Source organism: Dama dama, chromosome X (assembly GCF_033118175.1).
Source record: "Dama dama isolate Ldn47 chromosome X, ASM3311817v1, whole genome shotgun sequence".
NCBI lineage: Eukaryota > Metazoa > Chordata > Mammalia > Artiodactyla > Cervidae > Dama > Dama dama.
The window spans coordinates 156,508,913-156,515,307 of NC_083714.1; positions in this window are offsets into that span (position 1 = coordinate 156,508,913).

Sequence of the window (6,395 nt, forward strand, 5' to 3'; positions counted from 1 at the left end):
TCTAGATGTGTCATAGTTTTTTTTTTTTTTTTTCCCCAAATAGTAAGCATCTTTTAATTTCATGGCTGCAGTCACCATCTGTAGTGATTTTGGAGTCCCCCAAAATAGTCTGTCACTGTTTCCAATCTTTCCCCATCTATTTGACAAGAAGTGATGGGACCAGATGCCATGATCTTGGTTTTCTGAATGTTAAGATTTAAGCCAACTTTTTCACTCTCCTCTTTCAGTTTCATCAAGAGGCTCTTTCGTTCTACTTCACTTTCTGCCATAAGGGTGATGTCATCTGCATATCTGAGGTTATAGTTATTACTCCTGGCAATCTCAATTCCAACTTGTGCTTCCTCCAGCCCAGGGTTTCTCATGATGTACTCTGCATATAAATTAAATAAGCAGGGTGATAATATACAGCCTTGACGTACTGCATTTCATGTTTGGAACCAGGCTGTTGTTCTATGTCCAGTTCTAACTCTTGCTTCCTGACCTGCATACAGGTTTCTCAGGAGGCAGGTCAAGTGGTCTGGTATTCCCATCTCTTTCAAAATTTTCAATAGTTTATTGTGATCCACACAGTCAAAGGCTTTGACATAGTCAATAAAACAGAAATAGATGTTTTTCTGGAACTCTCTTGCTTTTGTGATGATCCAGCAGATGTTGGCAATTGGACCTCTGGTTCCTCTGTCTTTTCTAAAACCAGCTTGACCATCTGGAAGTTCACAGTTTATGTATTGCTGAAGCCTGGCAGAGCCACCCTCCACCCCCCGGCCCCAAATAAATTCTATCACTGTTTCCGTTGTTTTCCCATCTATTTGCCATGAAGTGATGGGACTATTTGCCATGACCTTAGTTTTCTGATTGTTGAGTTTTTAGTACACTTTTTTTCCAAAGAGGGTGTTTGCTTTTACCAGTGCATTCACTTGGCAGAACTCTATTAGCCTTTGCCTTGCTTCATTCTGTACTCCAAAGCCAAATTTGCCTGTTACTCCAGGAGTTTCTTGACTTGCTTCTCTTGCATTCTAGTCTTGCAGATCTTCATAGAACTGTTCAACTTCAGCTTCTTCAGCAATACTGGTCAGGGCATAGCCTTGGATTACTGTAATATTGACTGGTTTGCTTAGAAATGAACAGAAATCCTTCTGTCGTTGTTGAGACTGCATCCAAGTACTGAATTTCAGACTCTCTTGTTGACTATGATGGCTACTCCATTTCTTCTAAGGGATTCTTGCCCACCGTAGTAGCTATAATAGTTTCAATAATACGTGAACTGTGAACATCAAGATGTTCAAGCTGGTTTTAGAAAAGGCAGAGGAACCAGAGACCAGATTTCCAACATCCACTGGACCATTGAAGACAAGAAAGTTCCAGAAAAATGTCTATTTCTGCTGTATTGACTATGCCAAAGCCTTTGACTGTGGATCACAATAAATTGTGGAAATTTCTGAAAGAGATGGGAATGCCAGACCACCTGACCTGCCACTTGAGAAACCTGTATGCAGGTCAGGATACAACTGTTAGAACTGGACATGGAACAGCAGACTGGGTCCAAATTTGAAAGAAGCATGTCAAGGCTGTATATTGTCAGCCTGCTTATTTAACTTATATGCAGAATACATCATGAGAAACGCTGGGCTGGAGGAAGCACAAGCTGGAATCGAGATTGCTGGGAGCAATATCAATAACCTCAGAAATGCGGATGACACCACCCTTATGGCAGAAAGTGAAGAAGAACTAAAGAGCCTCTTGATGAAACTGAAAGAGGAGAATGAAAAAGTTTGCTCAATGCTCAATATTTAGAGGCAAAGGCAATGGCACCCCACTCCAGTACTCTTGCCTGGAAAATCCCATGGTTGGAGGAGCCTGGTAGGCTGCAGTCCTTGGGCGAGCGAAGATTCGGACACGACTGAGCAACTTCAGTTTCACTTTTCACATTCATTGATTGGAGAAGGAAATGGCAACCCACTCCAGTGTTCTTGCCTGGAGAATCCCAGGGATGGAGGAGCCTGGTGGGTATCCATCTACGGGTTTGACAGAGTCGGACACGACTGAGCAACGGAACTGACTGACTGACATTTCTATCATATGCTGGAGCAGCAATTGTGTCACACTCGAGTGACTCTGAGGAGATACCCCACGTCCAGGGGCAAAGGCAAAGCCCCAGAAAGATGGTACGAGTGGCACAGTCACATTCAGAATCAAACCCCACACCTGCCAGAGACACTCAGAGGGCTCAAACACACCCTGTGCACACCAGGACCTCAGCCACACAGAGACTGAGACAGAACTGTGTCTGGGTGTGTCCTGAGGAGATACAGGTCAGCAGTGGACTGCCGCAGGGCCAGGGACTCTGGGTGCAATAGACCTGGGTATGGTAGAAGCCCTCTTGGAGAAGTTCACCATTAACCCACCACAGAGCTGCCAGGACGTCCACAGGACTGGGGAAACAGACTCTTGGAGGGCACAACAGAACCTAGTGCACACCAGGTCCCAGGAGAAAGGAGCAGTGACCCACAGGAGACTGACCAAGACGTGCCCATGAGTGTCCAGGAGTCTCTGCTGGAGGCGTGGGTTGGCGGCTGCCTGCTGCAGGGTTGGGGACACTGACTGTAGCAGGGCCCGCATGGCATCTTTTGAAGGAAGTCGCCATTATCTTCATCACCTCCACAATAGTTTGGCCTCAGGTCAAAAAACAGAGAGGGAACACAACCTCGGCCTTCAACAGAAAATTGTATTTCCATCAGAGGGCAGACCGACTGAAAACCACAATCACAGAAAACTAACCAATCTGATCACATGGGCCGCAGCCTTGTCTAATTCAATGAAACTATGAACCATGCTGTGTAGAGCCAGCCAAGATGAACGGGTCCTGGTGGAGATTTCTGACAAACATGGGCCACTGGAGAAGGGAATGACAAACTACTTCAGTATTCTTGCTTTGAGAACTCCATGAGCAATATGAAAAGCAAAAAGATAGGACACTGAAACATAATCTCCCCAGGTCGGTACGTACCCAATATGCTCCTGGAGATCAGTGGAGATCTAACTCCAGAAAGAATGAAGAGACAGAGCCAAAGCAAAAGCAACACCCAGTTGTGGATGTGACTGGTGATGGAAGTAAAGTCTGATGCTGTAAAGAGCAATATTGCATAGGAACCTGGAATGTTAAGTCCGTGAATCAAGGCGAATTAGAAGTGGTCAAACAGGAGATGGCAAGAGTGAACATTGACATTTCAGGAATTAGTGAAATAAAATGGACTAGAATGGGTGAATTTAACTCAGATGACCATTTTGTCTTTTGGGAAAGAATCCCTTAGAAGAAATGGAGTAGCCCTGATTGTCAACAAAAAAGTCTGATGCAGTACTTGGATGTAATCTCAAAAATGACAGAATGATCTCTGTTCATTTTCAAGGCACACCATTCAATATCACAGTAATCCAAGTCAATGCACAGACCAATAATGCTGAAGAAGCTGATATTGCACGGTTCTATGAAGACCTACAAGACCTTCTAGACTTAAATTGAAGAAAATAGGGAAAACCACTAGACTGTTCAGGTATGACCTAAATCAAAACCCTTATGACTCTATTGTGGAAGTGACAAATAGATTCAAGGGGTTATATCTGCTAGACAGAGTGCCTGAATAACTATGGATGGAGCTTCACGACATTGTACAGGAGGCAGTGATCAAGACCATCTCCAAGGAAAAGAAATGCAAAAAGGCAAAATGGTTGTCTGAGGAAGCCTTACAAATAGCTCTGAAAAGAAGAGAAGCAAAAGGCAAAGGTGAAAAAGAAAGATATACCCATTTGAATACAGAGTTCCAAAGAAGAGCAAGAAGAGATAAGAAAGCCTTTCTCAGTGATTAGTGCAAACAAATAGAGGAAAACAATAGAATGGGAAAGACTAGAGTTCTCTTTAAGAAAATTAGAGATACCAAGGGAAGAGTTCATGCAAAGATGGGCACAATAAAGAACAGAAATGGTAGGAACCTAAGAGAAGCAGAAGATATTAAGAAGAGGTGGCAAGAATACACAGAAGAACTGGACAGAAAAGATCTTCCAGACCCAGATAATCATGATGGTGTGATCACTCACCTAGAGCCAGACATCCTGGAATGTGAAATCAAGTGGGCCTTAGGAAGCATCACTATGAACAAAGCTAGTGAAGGTGATGAAATTCCAGTTGAGCTATTCCAAATCCTAAAAGATGATTTTTTGAAAGTGCTGCACTCAATATACCAGCCAATTTGGAAAACTTAGCAGTGGCCACAGGACTAGAAAAGGTCAGTTTTCATTCCAATCCCAAAGAAAGAGAATTCCAAAGAATGCTCAAACTACTGCACAAGTGCACTCACCTCACATGCTTGCAAAGCAATGCTCAAAATTCCCCAAGGCAGGCTTCAACAGAGTGTGAACCATGAACTTCCAGAAGCTCAAGCTAGATTTAGAAAAGACAGAGGATCGAGAGATGAAATTGCCAAGAACCACTGGATCATTGAAAAAGCAAGAGAATTCCAGAAAAACATTTACTTCTGCTTTATTGACTATGCCAAAACTTTTGACTGTGTGGATTACAACAAAGTATGGAAAATTCTTCAAGAGATAGGAATACCAGACCACCTGACCTGCCTCCTGAGAAATATGTATGCAGGTTAGGAAGCAACAGTTAGAACTGGACATGGAACAATAGACTGGTTCCAAATAGGATAAGGAGTACGTCAAGGCTGTGTATTGTCACCCTGCTTATTTAACTTATATGCAGGGTACATCATGAGAAATGCTAGACTGGATGAAGCACAAACTGGCATCAAGATTGCCAGCAGAAATATCAATAACCTCAGATATGCAGATGACATCACTCTTATGGTAGAAAGTGAAGAAGAACTGAAGAGCCTCTTGATGAAAGTGAAAGAGGAGAGTGAAAAAGTTGACTTAAAACTCAACATTCAGAAAACTAAGATCATGGCATCTGGTCCCATCACTTCATGGCAAATAGATGGAAAAACAGTGGGCAGAGTGGCTGACTTTATTTTTTTGGGTTGCAAAATCACCGCAGACAGTGATTCCAGCCAAGGAGTTAAAAGACACTTGATCCTTGGAAGAAAGTTATGAGCAACCTAGACAGCATATTAAAAGGTAGAGACATTACTTTGCCAATAAAGGTTTATCTAGTCAAGGCTGTGGTTTTTTCAGTAGCCATATATGGATGTGAGAGTTGGACTATAAAAAAAGCTGAGCACAACAGAATTGATGCTTTTGAACTGTGGTGTTGGAGAAGACTCTTGAAGAGTCCCTTGGACTGCAAGGAGAGCCAACCAGTCCATCTTAAAAGAGATCAGTCCTGGGTGTTCATTGGAAGGATTGGTGTTGATGCTGAAACTCCAATACTTTGGCCACCTGTTGGGATAAACTATCTCATTTGAAAAGACCCTGATGCTGGGAAAGATTGAAGGCAGGAGAAGAAGGGGAAGGCAAAGGATAAGATGGTTGGATAGCATCACCAGCTCAATGGAAATGAGTTTGGGTAAACTCCAGTAATTGGTAATGGACAGGGAGGCCTGACGTGCTGCGGTTCTTGGGGTTGCAAAAAGTCGGACATGACTGAGCGACTGAAGTGAACTGAGGATAAAAATTTGTTGTAAGTGTCATGTGTTGAAGTTAAGTAAGAATCATGCTATTGTTTTAATAAAACCATTATCAGTATAGGGTTCGGAGAAGGCAATGGCACCCCACTCCAGCACTCTTGCCTGGAAAATCCCATGGACGGAGGAGCCTGCTAGGCTGCAGTCCATGGGGTCGCAAAGAGTCAGACACGACGGAGTGACTTCCCTTTAACATTTCACTTTCATGCATTGGAGAAGGAAATGGCAACCCACTCCAGTGTTGCTGTCCGTAGAATCCCGCGGACGGAGGAGCCTGGTGGGCTGCCATCTATGGGGTTGCACAGAGTCGGACAAGACTGAAGCGACTTAGCAGCAGCAGCAGCAGCACGGGGTTATACAAAACAGGTCCACACGCCCCTGGCCCCGCTTTCTCACATCCACGCCCCCGTGCCCTGCATCCCCACATCCACACAGCACAAGCCAGCAGTCTGCCTCCTCTTTCCAGTCAGTCTTTGGGCTTCGCTGAGGTGTTTTGGCCCTGGGGAAGGAAATGGCAACCCACTCCAGGATTCTTGCCTGGAACACCCCATGGACTGAGGGGCCTGGTGGGCTACAGTCCACGGGGTCGCAAAGAGTCGGACACAGCTGAGCGACGGAGGTGTTATTCAAAATTGCCTGTAGTGCGGCCGTGTTTGCATCTGCCGTCCACACCGTCATCCAGTGAGCAGGAAGGACATAATCCCTGCCCCTTCTCAGCCAGTAAGTCATTGGAAGACATTATTAGTGGTAACAAGAATT